This window comes from Suricata suricatta, chromosome 4 (assembly GCF_006229205.1).
Source record: "Suricata suricatta isolate VVHF042 chromosome 4, meerkat_22Aug2017_6uvM2_HiC, whole genome shotgun sequence".
In the NCBI taxonomy this organism is placed as follows: Eukaryota; Metazoa; Chordata; class Mammalia; order Carnivora; family Herpestidae; genus Suricata; species Suricata suricatta.
The window spans coordinates 77,256,297-77,271,280 of record NC_043703.1 but is presented as its reverse complement, the minus strand read 5'-3'; the positions used below and the strand labels follow the sequence as shown (position 1 = coordinate 77,271,280).

Here is a 14,984-nt window from a genome sequence, read left to right as displayed (position 1 = left end):
GTTAGGGGAAGGGGCAGTGGCTCAAAACCCTTGGGCCCAGAGATGGACAAAAGGGCAGAGACACCAGGACCAAATGAGCCCTTGCCTCAGACTAATACAAACCACAGTTCCCTCAGGGCGCTGACCTTTCCACCAAGGAAGGAAATAAAAGATCATCACCTTTAACTTGCAGGATGCCTTAGGAACCACAGACTTCCTTTCCTCTCTCTCCCTCCCTTCCCCCTCCGTCTTTGGTGCTGCACCCTGACACTGAGCCCTTTAAAGAGCCAGCAGGACTTTCAGGCGGAGTGCCAGGAATCCTTGTGACACTGGGGGTCCTACCAGTCCAAAGCCACCTGGACAGGGGAATGTTGAAAGGTAAAGAATGTATAAGCTCTCCATTTTCTTTAAAGCGTGGGTATAGCATTTGCAAACGTGCTGGTTGCATCAAACCCTAGAAAACGTGCTGCTGGGGCACCTGGGTGACTCAGTTAGTTAAGCGGCTGACTTCAGCTCAGGTCATGATCTCACAGTTGGTGGGTTAGAGCCCCAAGTGGGCTCTGTACTGATAACTCAGAGCCTGGAGCCTGCTTCAGATTCTGTGTCTCCCTCTCGCTCTCTGCCCTTCCCCCACTCACGTTCTGTCTGTCTGTCTCTCTCTCTCTCAAAAATAAATAAAAATTAAAAAAGAACACGTGTGGGGATGCCTGGCCCAGCGTCTGATATGAATCAAGCAGGTCCATGAACGCACAGTGCCAGAACGCTGGCGTTTAGTTGAGTCACTGCTTCATTCAAGACTCTGAGCAATGTCAGCAGTAGAATTTTCTGCAATGATATAAATGTTCTAGGTCTGTGCTGCCCAACACATACCCACTATCCACATACAGCTGAGCACTAGAAATATGGCGAGTGCAATTGAGGGATTTTTTTTTTAATTCCAGTATAGCTAACATACAGTGTTTTGTTAGTTTCAGGTGTATGATATAGTGATTCAGCCCTTCCTTACATCACCCAGGGCCCATCGTGATAAACGTACTCCTGAGGGACTTCACGTTATGTGATTTTAACACACGCCAAGGCAAACCACAGTCCACAGAACAGATGAGCCTTCCAGCTGGGGAGCTGGTTTTCCACAAGAAGAGTCTGGAAACATAGCTAATGCATGAACCACACATTAAAGAGTTTCATGAGCACCAGGAAGAAAATAAACAGAATATCATGGTAGAGAATGCTGTGAGCTCACTGGAGTGTGGGGACTAGGAAAGGCCTCTCCAGAGACAGAAAGAACATCCAGCTGAGATGGGAAAGAGAAGAAGGGGCATCCACGTGCACAGCCTGGAAAACAAGAAAGACCAGTGCAGAGCCTGCGTGGCCAGGAGAAGCAAGTGAACAGAGACACATCTGTAGGGCTTCACAGGCCAAGGTAAGGAGTCTGGACTTTATTTTCAGTGCTGAGGGGAAGGTGCCAGAATGTTCTAAGCAGCGTGGTATGTGATGGGCATTATTAGAAGTCACCCAGGCTACTGAGAAGGCACAAGAGTCAGGGACTGACTCAGGCTCAGTGGGGCCCAAAGCTTCCAAGCAGGAACTTCACTGAACAGTGATCACATGGGCAGGAGTGAGGAGCCAAAGATGAAAGGGAGGGAGGTGGAAGCCAGAACCATTGTGCCCTGCACTCCACCCACGGAACATTCCAAGGAGCCTGGTGTTTCAGACTCACCCGGGGAAGGAAGAGGGAGGCACACAGCCCTGCATCCCAGCCCTCCCTTTGGTCAGTGGGGGCCCTACAATGGTGGGCCTGCACAGGAGCTGAAGGAGGTCAGCACTGGCCCAGAGCAGGAAGAAGCAGGTGCAGAGCTGGCTGGGCAGGGACAGTGCTGGGTGACACTGTGCCAAACTGGCTCCAGTTTTTACAGAGTCAGTGGTCCTGTGGAGAGATGACAACAGGAGCTTCGAGAACTCAGAGCAGTGCAAAGAAGGATTCAATGCTCTGTGAGACTGTCCAGGAACTGACAACATGGAGAGTTCTAGAAGCTGAGTTGTGGTTCTGGTGGGATGTCCAGACAGGAGCATGATCCCATAGCAGGGAATGAAGGGTGGCAAGAGGTGAGTCCCAGACTGAATGGAGTCCAGGCCTGGGGAGGGTCCCCAGGGGCCAGTCAAGGAAGCCGAGGTGGAAGCCTAAGGCTGGGCACCCCTGGGGAAAGTTCAGGGCAGTTGAAGCAGAGGGGGCACATTACAGCCCACTTCTTCCCAGGCCTATGGTAACAAGGCTCATCTCTGACCCCCAGGGCTGAGAAGGTGGGTCTCCATCTGGAATTGGCTCACCCAGATGGGGAGGCCATGCCACACTGCATGGCAGCCTTGAAGGAAAGGCTATACACACAATAGGCACTGCACCTTGAGGGCCCTTCCTCCCCAGGCTTCAGTGCCTCCCCAACTCAGTGATTTTCCTCCTTCCTCCCTCCTTTTCTTCTCTGTGTCCCTCCACAGTCACTGCTTCCTGCACCTCCCCACCCCCAGCTCAGGCTCACTTCCCTGCCCCTCACCTTCAGATGGGATGCTGTCTCCCTGTATCATTTCAGCTACACCCATGGCCTCGCTTATCAGGTAGATCTTACAACTTCCAAGTTTGTTTCCAGCCCAGTCTTCCTTTCCAATTTCCACCCTCATCCATCTCTCCCCCTCCCTGAGACCCCCCTCGAATCTCACAGGCATGTCAAATGCAGTATGGCCAGAGAGAAACTGAGGTCTTCTCCTCACCGGGACCCTCTCTGGGTCCCTGCCTCAGGGCAGGTCTCCATGCAAACCAGGCAAGCCTGACACTGGGGGCCACGCCCCCTTCTCACCAACCCCATTCCTCACCCATCACCAAGTTCTGCTGTCTTTCCCTCCCAGGGAATAGTCCAGATACTCCATTTCCATGTCTATCTCCATTACAAAACTAGCATTTATGGAACTCTACCAAACTCTGCCGAATCACCGTGAGCAAATGCAGCTTCCGCCGACCAGGGACTCTGGAAGGCAGTGGGCAGCTCAGCTCAGTTATCCCAACCTGGGGTGGGCTATTTACCCACTTCCTGTCTGTCCTTATGAGAGCTGCTTCTACAGCATTGGTGGGTTGTGCAGGCTCCCGCAGACAGAAGAAAACTGGCAGAGAATCACAGGTACTTACAAGTGCACTGCTTTCTGCACGCAGATATAAGTTCCCAGGGTGTATGGGCAGAACACAGGCATGTCTGCTAGCATCAGGCCCTCTGAGCAGTCCCACATTATTTAGTCCTCACACAGCAGTTATGTGAGGTGAGCTCTATCATTTCATGTTACAGGTGCACAAACAGGAATACTCTCTCCCCAGCTTTGGTCCATTGGCCTGGGAAGCTTCTAGTTAGTGTTCCTGTCTCAGTTCAACAGCATTTTCTCAGGGAAGCCATCTTCAACAGCACCCTCGTACACAAACACACATAAGACCTTAGTCAAAGCACTCTGTGACCTGGGCCATCACAGCACTCACACGGTGGGTGACCTCTGATGGATGTCTGTGTGTTCTGTGAGAGCCAGGGCATGGTGATTCAGCCGTGAGTGCCTGAACATGGACATCCACGCCCCAGTCCACTCACATGCCCTCGGATGACAACAGAACGTCCTTGTGCAGAACTCCACTGTCCTGGGATTTCCTCTTGGTCCCACACCCTCTCTCCTGATATATTTCCAACCTAAATCTTTCCCAAGAACTCTGAACCTCTTCCAAGTCCAGCCCAAAGAACGGCCACTGGGGGCTTCCAATCATGTGTCAACTGAACTCCGACAACACCATCAGGGACAAACTTTGGGGGCCCAGAGACCTCCTGGCCTGCAATTTTGTCTAGATACTTCATGAAGGAGTGTGGCCTCTGGGTATAGATTGCCTGGATTCAGACTCTGGCTTCACCACCTCCTGGCTCTGTGAACTCCTTGGTCTCCTACTTGACGCCGGTTTGAGGACTCCAGGAGAAGATGAACAAAAAGCCCGGAGACGGTGTGCACAGGATCCCCCTGAATAAGGGCCATGTTCAATGAGGAAGGATCATTGCGTCCACCCCTTCCTGCCCTCCTTTCCCTGGGAGAACAGAATCTCTGCCCAGTCAGTTTTGCCTTCTTGCCTGCCTGGAAGGGCACAACCACAAGTAAACAAGATGGCAAACTGGGAGACCACTTGGGAAGAGATCCAGGAGGACTGATGAGGCAGAGCAGCTGTGACCAGGCAGGTTGGAAGTGGTCCAAAAAGTGTCGCCATGGACTCTCCTTTGATAGGTGCTATGGACTGAACTGTGCGCCCCTCTCCCCATTAATATGTCGAAACTCTAACCTCCAGAGTGATTATATTTAGAGATAGGGCCTTGTAAGGAGGGAATTTAGGTTAAATGAGATCTTAAGGGTGAGGTCCTAACCCAACAGGATCTGTGGCCTCATAAAGAAAAGAAAGTGATCTCACTCCCCCCGCCGACCCCCATCTCCCTTCCACACAAGGGAGAAAGGCCATGTGAGGACAAAGTGAGAGGTCAGCCATCTGCAAGCCAGGAGGGCACTAGAACCAGAACCTGATCGTGCTGGCACCCTGATCTTGGACTTTCAGCCCCCAGAACTGTGAGAAGTAAATGTCTGTTGTCCAAACCACTCAGTCTGTGGCATTATAGTATGACAGCCCAAGTAGACTAATATAACTGGTGAGAGTAACAATCAATTTCTTTTCCTATTTGATTTCTTTTGTCTCTGAGCTAGGCTCTCTACACTGAGCAGAGGCCAGGGAGGCAGCTGTGATGGTTAATATTATGCATCAACTTGACTGGGCTAAAGGATGCTCGGATAGCTGGTAGATTGTTTTTTCTGGGTGTGTCCGTGCCCATGAGGGTGTTTCAGGAAGAGATTATCGTTTGAATGGGTAGACTGAATAAAGAAGATGATCTCAATGCAGTTGGACATCATCCAATCCATTGAGGGACCGAATAGAACAAAAAGGTGGAGGAAGAGTAAATTTGCTTTCTTTCTGAGCTGGGACATCCAACTACTCCTGCAGTTAGACATTGGGTATCCTGGGTCTTGGGCCTTCACATTTGGATAGGATTGCACACCAGTTCTCCTGGGCTCCAACTTGCAGACAGCAGATCAAGAGACTTCTCAGTCTCCACAATCATGTGAGCCAATTCCTATAATAACTATTTCTACTTTTCTCTACATACCCGTTTGGTTCTTTTTCTCTGGAGAACACTAATACAGCACCCCTTGACCTGAGTCATGCGCACTTTCTAGCACACCAAGCACTGAGCCATGAGGGACACAGACTTCACATGTGCTCCTTGCCCCCACCATCAGGAAAATGGTTCAGGAAGCAGGGGAAGGTGTGCACGATGAGCAGAGTAGGGCATTTGTCATGGTAGCAAGCACCGACTAATGTCAGGACACGGAGAGTTGTTAGAGAGAACCCTTGTCTCCACAGGCACTCTCTATCACTGCATCTCTGTCTAGCAACTGCCTAGCTTTTTTTCATCCATTAACTACATCCGCTAGTGACCCAGTGCTGATCCTGTGCCCAGACTCCACAGCAAAGACAATATCTATCATCTCAAACACCACAGCAAGATGCTACAGTGACAGAACTATGGTGTGAGGAAAGTGAAACAGTCATGAATATGGCACCTTGCCCAAGGCTGCCCCACTCCTGGTGGCCACACCACACCTGAACTCAGGCAGTCTGGCCCCAGAGCCTGAGCTCCTGATCACTGTGTATGTTCCTTCTCAAAGAGCCAACTGAGCCTCTGGGAAACGGTGTAATATTTATTTTCAGCCCGTGTCATTGTGCACTGCTACTGTGTTCTTCGCGGCCTGACACTTCCCACCTTCAAAGGGGCCATGTCTCTAGCACCCTAGTAGACTCAAAGGTGCTCTGTCCCTCACCTCCAAGAAGTGAAGTGTTGGGCCATGTCCCTTCACCAGCCTTCACAGGGTGTATGACCAGTTGTGAGCCAGGGCACTAAGGGCTCTGGTCCCACTGTCCAACCACAAAAACCAGCCCCAGTCCACCTGTGGTCCCTGCGTAAGCCCTGGCTTTCTACCTCACGCAGTCCCTGAGCTCTTTTGTGTCACAAAGATCAGGACATCAGTTTCAACCTTCAGCCTCTCCAAAGGCTGTGGCACCAAGCAGGTCTGACCTGCAACTCAGAAAGCAAAGGTGCTACAAGGCTTTTTGCTCCACATCCCAACACCACCAAGTCCTACTTCTGAAGGAGCACCCAAACCTCTCCCCCTTCCTCGCATGCTCCCTTCTCAGTCCTTGGTCTTCACTGGCACTGCCTAGCCTGTGTTACCATGGGACCCCTAACGTCCTCCCTGAGCCAGGCCTCTCATCCCCAGTCCCTCCCAGGGTCTAATCCCCCCCCCCCCCCCCCCCCCCCCCCCCCCCCCCCCCCCCCCCCCCCCCCCCCCCCCCCCCCCCCCACCACCGCCTTCGCACATCCTGTGAACTAAGCATGGCATTTACATTTAAATGGTAGGGGGGAAAAATCAAAAGAATAACATTTCCTGATGTATGAAAATCACATGAACTCCAAATGTCAAATGTCTATAAACAAGTTTCATTGGAATACAGCCACACTTATTCATTTCCTTTACCTGCCTGCTTACCAGGCAGAGTGCGAAGTCGCTATAATAGATTCCACAGGCACAGCATCACTTTTTTACAGGAAAAGTTGGCTGACAGTGATTCCGCAGGACTTTTCAAAATGCAGCTCAATTAGATCACACCACTCCCAGAGCTTCCCACTGCATTTAAATTAACCTCTGCCCTAACCTTATACCCTACCTCCCTCTCTGTTCTTCCCTCCATCGGCTCCCTCTCCCTGCCACGCAGCCTGCCCATGACCCCCCTGCTTACCTGCCAAGCCCTTTGCTTCCAGGCCTAGGAACCCCAACTGTGCTTTATGCCCTGCAGCCCCCTCTCAGATCGGAATAATTCTTCTTGCTGCCCCAGTCTTGGGTGGGTCTTCCCAGCATCTGGCATGGAGCAGACACTGGGCACATGGTACCCCATCATTTGATTTCATTTGCTGATCAGCACTTACTACTATCTGGTATTTTACTTGTTTATCCACTTAGTTATTCTTTTTTAACCTCCTCCTTCATTTAGAACGCAAGCTCCATGGACACAGGGACCCGCTCTATTTCAAGCTGTGTCCCCAGCACACAGGACAGCAGACTCTCAGAGATTGGTGAAGAGTAGGTGATGACAACCCAGAGCTGGCAGTTGTGCGGCCAAGGCGTGGGGGATCACACAGCTCTATACAGAGAGGGCACCCCTGCTCATCACTGGGCTTGGGCTCTCCATGGGGGACAGCCAGCTCTGGCTCTGCGGGACCATTCAACAATTCACAAACACTGTCCACATGTGGGCCTGTCCACGTGGGAAACCAGATGGGCAGGCACCAGAGGTCATCTCTTCCATGCTCTGGTCTTGGTGGTCACATGGTGTCCCCATAGCAGATAACTCAGCTAGCAGCATCATGCTTTTAATAAAATGTGTGTACAGTAAAAGTCATAGTGTAAAGAAAACCATAAAGAAGAAATTTAAAACCATCCACAAATAACCAAGCTTAGCATTTTGGTATAATTTCTTCAAGGCGTTTTCTACGTAAATATCTTTTTTTTTTTTAATGTTTATTTATTTTGAGAGAAAGAGAGCAAGCAGGGAAAGGGCAGAGAGAAGGAGACAAAGAATCTCAAGCAGGCTCCACATTGTCAATGCAGAGCCCAACATGGGGCTCAAACTCACAAACTGTGAGATAATGACCTGAGCAGAAGTCAAGAGTTGGACACTTAACCAACTGAGCCACCCAGGTGCCCCTCTATGTAAATATCTTTATGTGAGATAATGACCTATTTTCCTTCCTTGATTGATCAAGGCTCTCTATATTAGATAGGTCTAGATTGACCTATCTCAAAAGTTTTAAGACACTGACATTACACATCTTCCCTCGGTAAGAAGCTCCAGTGTTACCAAACTTCATTGTTTAAGAAAATACTCCTGCCCTCATCCTCCATGGGGCCACAAGTTCCTCCTCTGTGCCCACGAATACTGGTGAAGGGATACCAAGTCCCTCTCACTGAGACTCCACTCATTAACCTGGCTTCATGTGCAAACACTGCTGGTGCGTGCTATATACCAGTCATTCAAGGCTTGGTGTCAGGGACTCAAGGAGGGGAAATGCAGACTTCCTCCACTCCCATGTCTGTCAGCTTTTAAGCCTGATGCTTAGTGCTCCGGAACTGAGTGCATATAGATCGCTTGGTCTTCTCTAGATGTCTTGGCTACATTCATAAGTTTCACCAATGACAACATTTTGCTCCTCATTTACAGAAGTTTCTAGCTTTTTTTTTTTTTTTAAAGGTTAGGGTAAAAGAAGCAAAGTGGTGCAGAGAAAAAGCTGAAGAGACAATGCTGTGTTGAAAATACTAAGCCCTCCTTTCCATTTGACCTGCTCTACTAAACTCTGTGGATGGCAGACAGGTTAGGAGGAAGCCAGTAGAACTAGAAAATGTTTGACGGCCACATGGCTTGGGGATTTAATCAGTGTCCTTTGAACTTACAGTTAGGCCTACCTTCAGAGTGAAGCCAAAGAAATGAACACATCATAAAAGTCAACTGACTATACAAGTCCTGTGGGGGCAGGACCCTTTCCGAACATGTACAGAGAGGACTGGCTGTGAGAAGCCATGGCTGGGTGTCCAGGTGTCCCTGCTCTGCCCCCTGCAGCTCCCTCTCCAACCCCCGTTTACTCATTGTCTTTCAACAATGATTTACTTAGTGCCTTCTGCTGTGCCTGGTGCTCTTCTAAGTGACAGAAACTCATGTTTGCTAGGCTCATTTATTCTTACTTCTCAAGATTTTCAACTCAGACACTCCTTCCTTAGGGAGCACTTGCTGTAGCCTCCTTGTCCCCACACGAGGCTTACCTGCAGGCCCTTCTTGTTTGCTCCTATAACTCTCTGTGCACAGTTCTCTTCTTTTTTCTTTTTTAATTTGAAGTTTATTTATTGAGAGAGCAGGGGAGGAGCAGAGAGGGGGGGAAGAGAGAGAATACTAAGCAGACTCCATGCTGTCTACGCAGAGCCCAATGCAGGGCTCAGTCTCATGAACTGTGAGATCATGACCTGAGCCGAAATCAAGAGTCAGACACTCCATCACTGACTGAGGCCCCCCGGTGCCCCCTGTGCCAGTTCTCTTACTGCACTTGTAACTTTATGCTTTTCTCTTTGTGTGTCCATTTTCTCCACTAAGCTGTGAACTTGTAACAATCAGGCTAAATTCACTTCTAGAGCCTCAGACCTAAACCTAAACACATAGTAGTTTCTCCCCCAAAAAGGTACTGAATAAGGAAACTGTAGCAGAATCAATATTCACCTCTCTGAAGACAAAATGGAAAAATGTTGTTTAGGAGAAAAGAAGGGAATATTGGACAGGGTAAAGCATTTTCTTCCTTCACTTGGTAGGTAGAGCCTGAGGTTGAGATGGGTGAGTGCACCAGACTGTCATGCTCAGCACCTCCCCGCATTCCCTTGCTCAGACTCCAAGCTACCAGGCAGCTGTCTAGTTATCATTGGTGTCCCCCCCACCCCACCCCATCTTCCCCATCTTGGTGAGTGACAATGTCATCCTTCCTGTTGCTCTATCCACAAATCTGGGAGTCATCCTGGACCAGTTCCTTTCTCTCATAACCCACATCCAAGCTGTCAGCCCATCCTGTCAGCTTTACCTCAAGATATCTCCAGAATTTGCCTGAGACAATTGCAGGAGTAAACTTATCCCTCCGTGCTTCCACTCTTGGGTCCAGATTGTCTCTTCTCGGCATAAGCCAGAAGGAGCCTTGAAAAACCCAAGTCAGATGGTGCCGCTCCTCTGTTCAAATGCTCCTCTGCAATTTGAATGCCTTTTTTTTTCCTTGTCTTATTCCTCTGGCTAGGATTTCCAGTACTATGTTGAAGATAAGTGGCAAGAGCAGGCACCCTTTTCCTGTTCCTGATCCTAGAGGGAGAGTTTTCAGTTTTTCACCATTGGGTATCATGTTAGATATGGGATTTTCACAAATGGCCTTTACCGTGTTGAGGTGTGTTCCTTCTATTTCTAGTCTGTTGGGTGTTTTTTATCATGAAAGATGCCAAATTTTGTCAAACTCTTTCTGAATCTAATGAAATGATCATGGGATTTTTAATTCTTGTTCCATTAATGTGGCATTATAGCATTAATTGACTTATATTTAACCATCCTTGTGTCACAGGGATAAATCCCACCTAGTAACACACCATGAACAGTCATATTACCATAAAAGGTCATATACATTCTAATGTTGAATTTGGTTTGCTAGTATTTTGTTGGGGATTTTTGCATCTATGTTCATCAGGGATATAGGACTGTAGTTTTCTTTTCTTGCAATGTCTTTGTCTTTTGGTATCAGAGTAATGTTGGCCTCATAAAATAAGTTGGAAAGTGTCCCCTCCTCTTCAATTTATAGGAAGAACTTAAAAACAATTGGTGTCAATTCTTTAAATATTTGGTGGAAATCACCAGTGAAGGCATCTGATCCTGGGGTTTTTCTTTGTTGAGAGGTTTTTTATTACTGATTCAACCTCCTTACTACTTGTAGGTCTGTTCAGGTATTCTTTTTTATCATGATTTAGTCTTGATAGATTGTATATTTGTAGGAATTTATCTAATTATTCTACATCAATTTGTTGGCACATAATTATTCACAATAGTCTCTTATGATCATTTGTATTTCTGTAACATCAGTTTTGTTTTCTTAAAAACATCTTTATCACAAGTGTTTTTAAACACTTCCCTACACACATTACAGAACAGGTATGACTTCGATTGTCTTTCTAATTTTATGTTTTCTCTCTTTTTTCTCTTTTTTGATGTTTATTTATTTTGAGAGAGACAGAGAGCATGTGCAAGTGGGGGAGTGGCAGAGAAAGAAGGGGAGAGAGAACCCCAGGCAGACTTTGCACTGCCAACGCAAAGCTCAATGTGGGCCTCAATCTCACAAATCATGAGACCATGACCTGAGCCGAAATCAAGAGCTGGATGCTTAGCCACCTGAGCCACCCAGGTGCCCCTCTCTCTCTCTCTTTTTTTTTTCTTAATCTAGATAAAGGTTTATCAATTTTGTTAATCTTTTCAGAAAACCAAGTCTTAGTTTTGTTGGTTTTTCTATTTCCTTCCTTCTGCTAACTTTGGGCTTAGTTTGTTCTTTTTTGAATTCCTTGAGGTATAAATTTAAGTTTGTTTCAGGTTTTCTTTCTTTTTTTTAATGGTGGCATTTATTGTTATAAACTTCCTACTTAATATTGCTTTTATTGAATCCCATCAGTTGTACAGATGACATGATCTTATATGTAAAAAAAAGCCCTAAAGATTACACACACACACACACACACACACACACACACACACACACAAACTATTAGAACTAATAAACAAGTTCAGTAAAGTTGCAGGATACAAAGCCAACATGTCAAAATCAGCTGTATTTCTAAACACTAACAATATACTATCTAAAGAAAAGTGAAGGTAACAATCTCCTTTATAATAGCATCAAAAAGAATAATATACTTAGAAATAAACTTAATCAAGAAAGTAAAAGACCTATACACTAAAAACCACAAAATATTGATGAAAGACCTTTAAGGAGACACAAATAAATGAAAAGGTAGCCTGTGTTCATGGATTGGAAGACTTCATATTGTTAAAATGTCCATTCTACCCAAAGTAATAATATACATATTCAATGCAATCTCTATCAAAATGTCAATGGGATTTTTTTATGGAAATAGAAAAAAACAATCCTAAAATTATTATGGAACCACAAAGAACCCATCCTGAACAGCCAAAATGATCTTGAGAAAGAAGAACAAAGCTGGAGAAATCATACTTCCTGATTCCAAAATATATCACAAAGCTACATTATTTAAAACAGTATGGTTCCAATGCTCAACCAATTGATCCATCCAGGCGCCCCTGAGAACTTAAATATTCTGAAAAGACCTGAGACTATAGAACTCCTAGAAGAAAACATAAGGGGAAACTTCATAACGTAGGTCTTAGCAATGATTTCACGGGTAGGACACCAAAAACACAGGCAACAAAAGCAAAAATTGGCAAGTGGGACTGTCAAACTAACAGCGTCTACATAGCAAATGAAACAATCAACAGAGTGAAAAGGTAGCCTATAGAATGGACGAGAATGTTTGCAAATCATATATCTGTTAAGAAATTAATATCCAAAAGTGTAAGAAACTCATACAACTCAGTAGTACAAAACAAATAATCTGATTTTAAAATGGGTAGAGGAACTGAAGAGACATGTCTCCAAAGACATAGATGGCCAACAGGTATTTGAAAGATGGTTAATATCACTAATTATCAGGGAAATGCAAATCAAAACCATAGTAAGATCTCCTGTCATTCCTGTTAGAATGGCTATCACCAAGATTAAAAAAAAAAAAGACAAGTATTGGAAAAAATGTGGAAAAATTAGAAGTTTTGTGCACTATTGTTGGGAATGGTGTAGGCATTCTTTCCTGAAAGGAAGAGGATGATAAACAGCATAAAGTTTCCTCAAAAAGTGAAAAATAGAACTATTGTATGACCCAGCAGTCCACATCTGGGTATTTATCTAAAGAAACGAAATCAGAATCCTGGAGAGATATTTGCATTCCTGTGTTCATTGCAGCATCATTATAATAGCCATGACTTGGGAACAAATATCTATTGACAGGTGAATGGAAAGAAAATGTGGTATACACATATGTCCAAATATTATTCAGCCTTAACAAGAGGGAAATCTCAGGGTGCCTGGGAGGCTCAGATGGCTAAGTATCTGACTTTTGGTTTTGGCTCAGGGCATGATCTCATGGGTTCATGGTTTGAGCCCTGCGTCGGGCCTGCACCATCAGCATGGAGCCTGCTTGAGATTCTCTCCCTTTCTCCCTGCCTCTCCCCTGCTTTCATGTGCACACACACGCTCTTTCTCTTTCAAAATAAATAAATAAACATTATTTTTTTTAAAAGAAGGAAATCCTGCCAATATACTACAATGTGGATGAACCTTGAAGACATGATACTAGGTGATATAAGCCAGTCACAAAGACAAATATGTCATAATTCCACTTACATGCGGTATCAACAATAGTCAAACACACAGAAGCGGAGAAAATGCAGTTGCCAGGGTGGGTGGGTGGGGGAGGCATGGGGAAATTGCTGTTCAGTGGGGGTAAAGTTTCAGTTATGCAAGATGAATAAGTTTTAGAGATCTGTGCTAGAGCTAACTATACTGTAGGCTTAGCATTTTAGGAAGGCAGCTCCCATGTTAAGTTATTCTTATGAGTATTAAGAAGAAAGCTCTCTGGCTTCCCACCTTGTGCAAAGAAAAAGCCAGTCTTCATATTGGCCTTTAGGGCTCCACCCTCAGCACCCTGCCTCATCTCGTACTGCTCCCTCCTTCCCTCCTGCCACTGAGCCACATGGACCCTTGGTGCTCCCTGGGGGAGGCAGGTACAAGTTCAGCTTCCACTTCCTGGCCTTTACACTTTTGTTCCTTCTCCCTGGAGTGTCCTTCTTTTCTGGATGGCTCCATGGCTCTGTCCCTCACTTCCTTTAGGTCTCTGCTCAAAATGCTGTCTTCTCATCCACCCTCCCTTGTCTCTAAAACCATGGACATGCACATACACACATACAACCTGTATTCCCTATTCCCTTCCTCTGCTTTATTTTGAGCTACATAACCGGTCCCCTCCTGAAATATTTTATAATTTGCCTATTGATTGGTTTGTGTTTGTTGCCTCCCACCAGAACCACAGTAGAAGGCCCATACCCACACGTGGTGCTTGCCTGTTCCATGTACCAGCACATCCCCAACTCTTGAAACACTGCCTGGTACACAGTAGATGCTCAATAAGTGTTTGATAGAGCAATCAACTGAAAATGAATGAAATTGGCTTCCTGGCTTTTACTTTAGTCTTGTGAGTCTTATTAGCATGAGGAAAATCATCTTCTAATTCATTGATTACAGAGGCACTAATGAATCAGGCAAGAACCAAACATGAACTGCAGGGACCCCACAGCTAGTCCAGTCTCTGACATCTCTGTTGGATTTCCACGGGAACAGTAAATCATCTCTATTACTTTGGCAGCTGGCACCTCCTCTCAGTCCTGCAAGAGTGCTAAGCTGCTAACCTGAAACCCAAGGCACAAGGAGAGCGTCCGGATTCTCTCGTGCCTGGACGGACACTGGGCCTTTGGGAAGGAAGGCCTCTGGAAGCAGAGACCAATGTGAAAGGGACTGTGTGAGCGCTGCACTGTGGATGGAGACTGACAGCTTTGCAGTGGTGAGAAAATGACTCAGAAACCAGTCAGGACAATATCTGCTTGGGCTAGTCCTTCCAATTAATTTATGTTCTTATGGTTAACTCACTGCACTCACAGTGCAGAAACCTGGCAAACACATCTGATGAAAGCTAACATCTGCCCAGTGACGACATGTGGCCCCTGATAGGATGTGAGAAGAGGACACCTTCACCTCCGGGGTGTTCTTTCCAAACCCAACGCCAGTCTAACCTTGAGAAGAACACCGGGCAAACCCGGACTGGGCTCGGTCAGGGTCACGGACAGCAAGGCCAGACTGAGAAACTGTCCAGAGGCGGCTGAATAAATGTGGTGTCCTGGAGGATGTTCATGGGAAAACTGGTACTTGAATTATACACCTGCTACACTCCCAAAGCAAGCAAGCCTCTTGAAAGCCAGCCCTGGGGATGACAAACGGAAAGGCAGACACCGCTCATGTGCAAGTCTTAGTGTGTCTCTGAGGGACCGGAGGGCTTGGCTTGTGTGGAAGCTTGTGCTCCTTCAGTTCCCTTTCAGATCAATTCCTAGCTCTGTCCCCTCTTTCCAGGACTGCCTTCCTGCCTTCCCTCCAGAC

The 14,984-nt window shown here is 46.6% G+C and overlaps 1 long non-coding RNA gene across 1 annotated transcript; it reads left to right on the top strand.

Moving 5' to 3' along the window:
* Positions 1-13,429: 13,429 nt before the first annotated feature.
* LOC115289663 lies at positions 13,430-14,732 on the top strand. Its single transcript, XR_003907745.1, has 2 exons — positions 13,430-13,561; positions 14,079-14,732. It is a non-coding gene; the product is annotated as an uncharacterized LOC115289663 (long non-coding RNA).
* Positions 14,733-14,984: the final 252 nt, after the last annotated feature.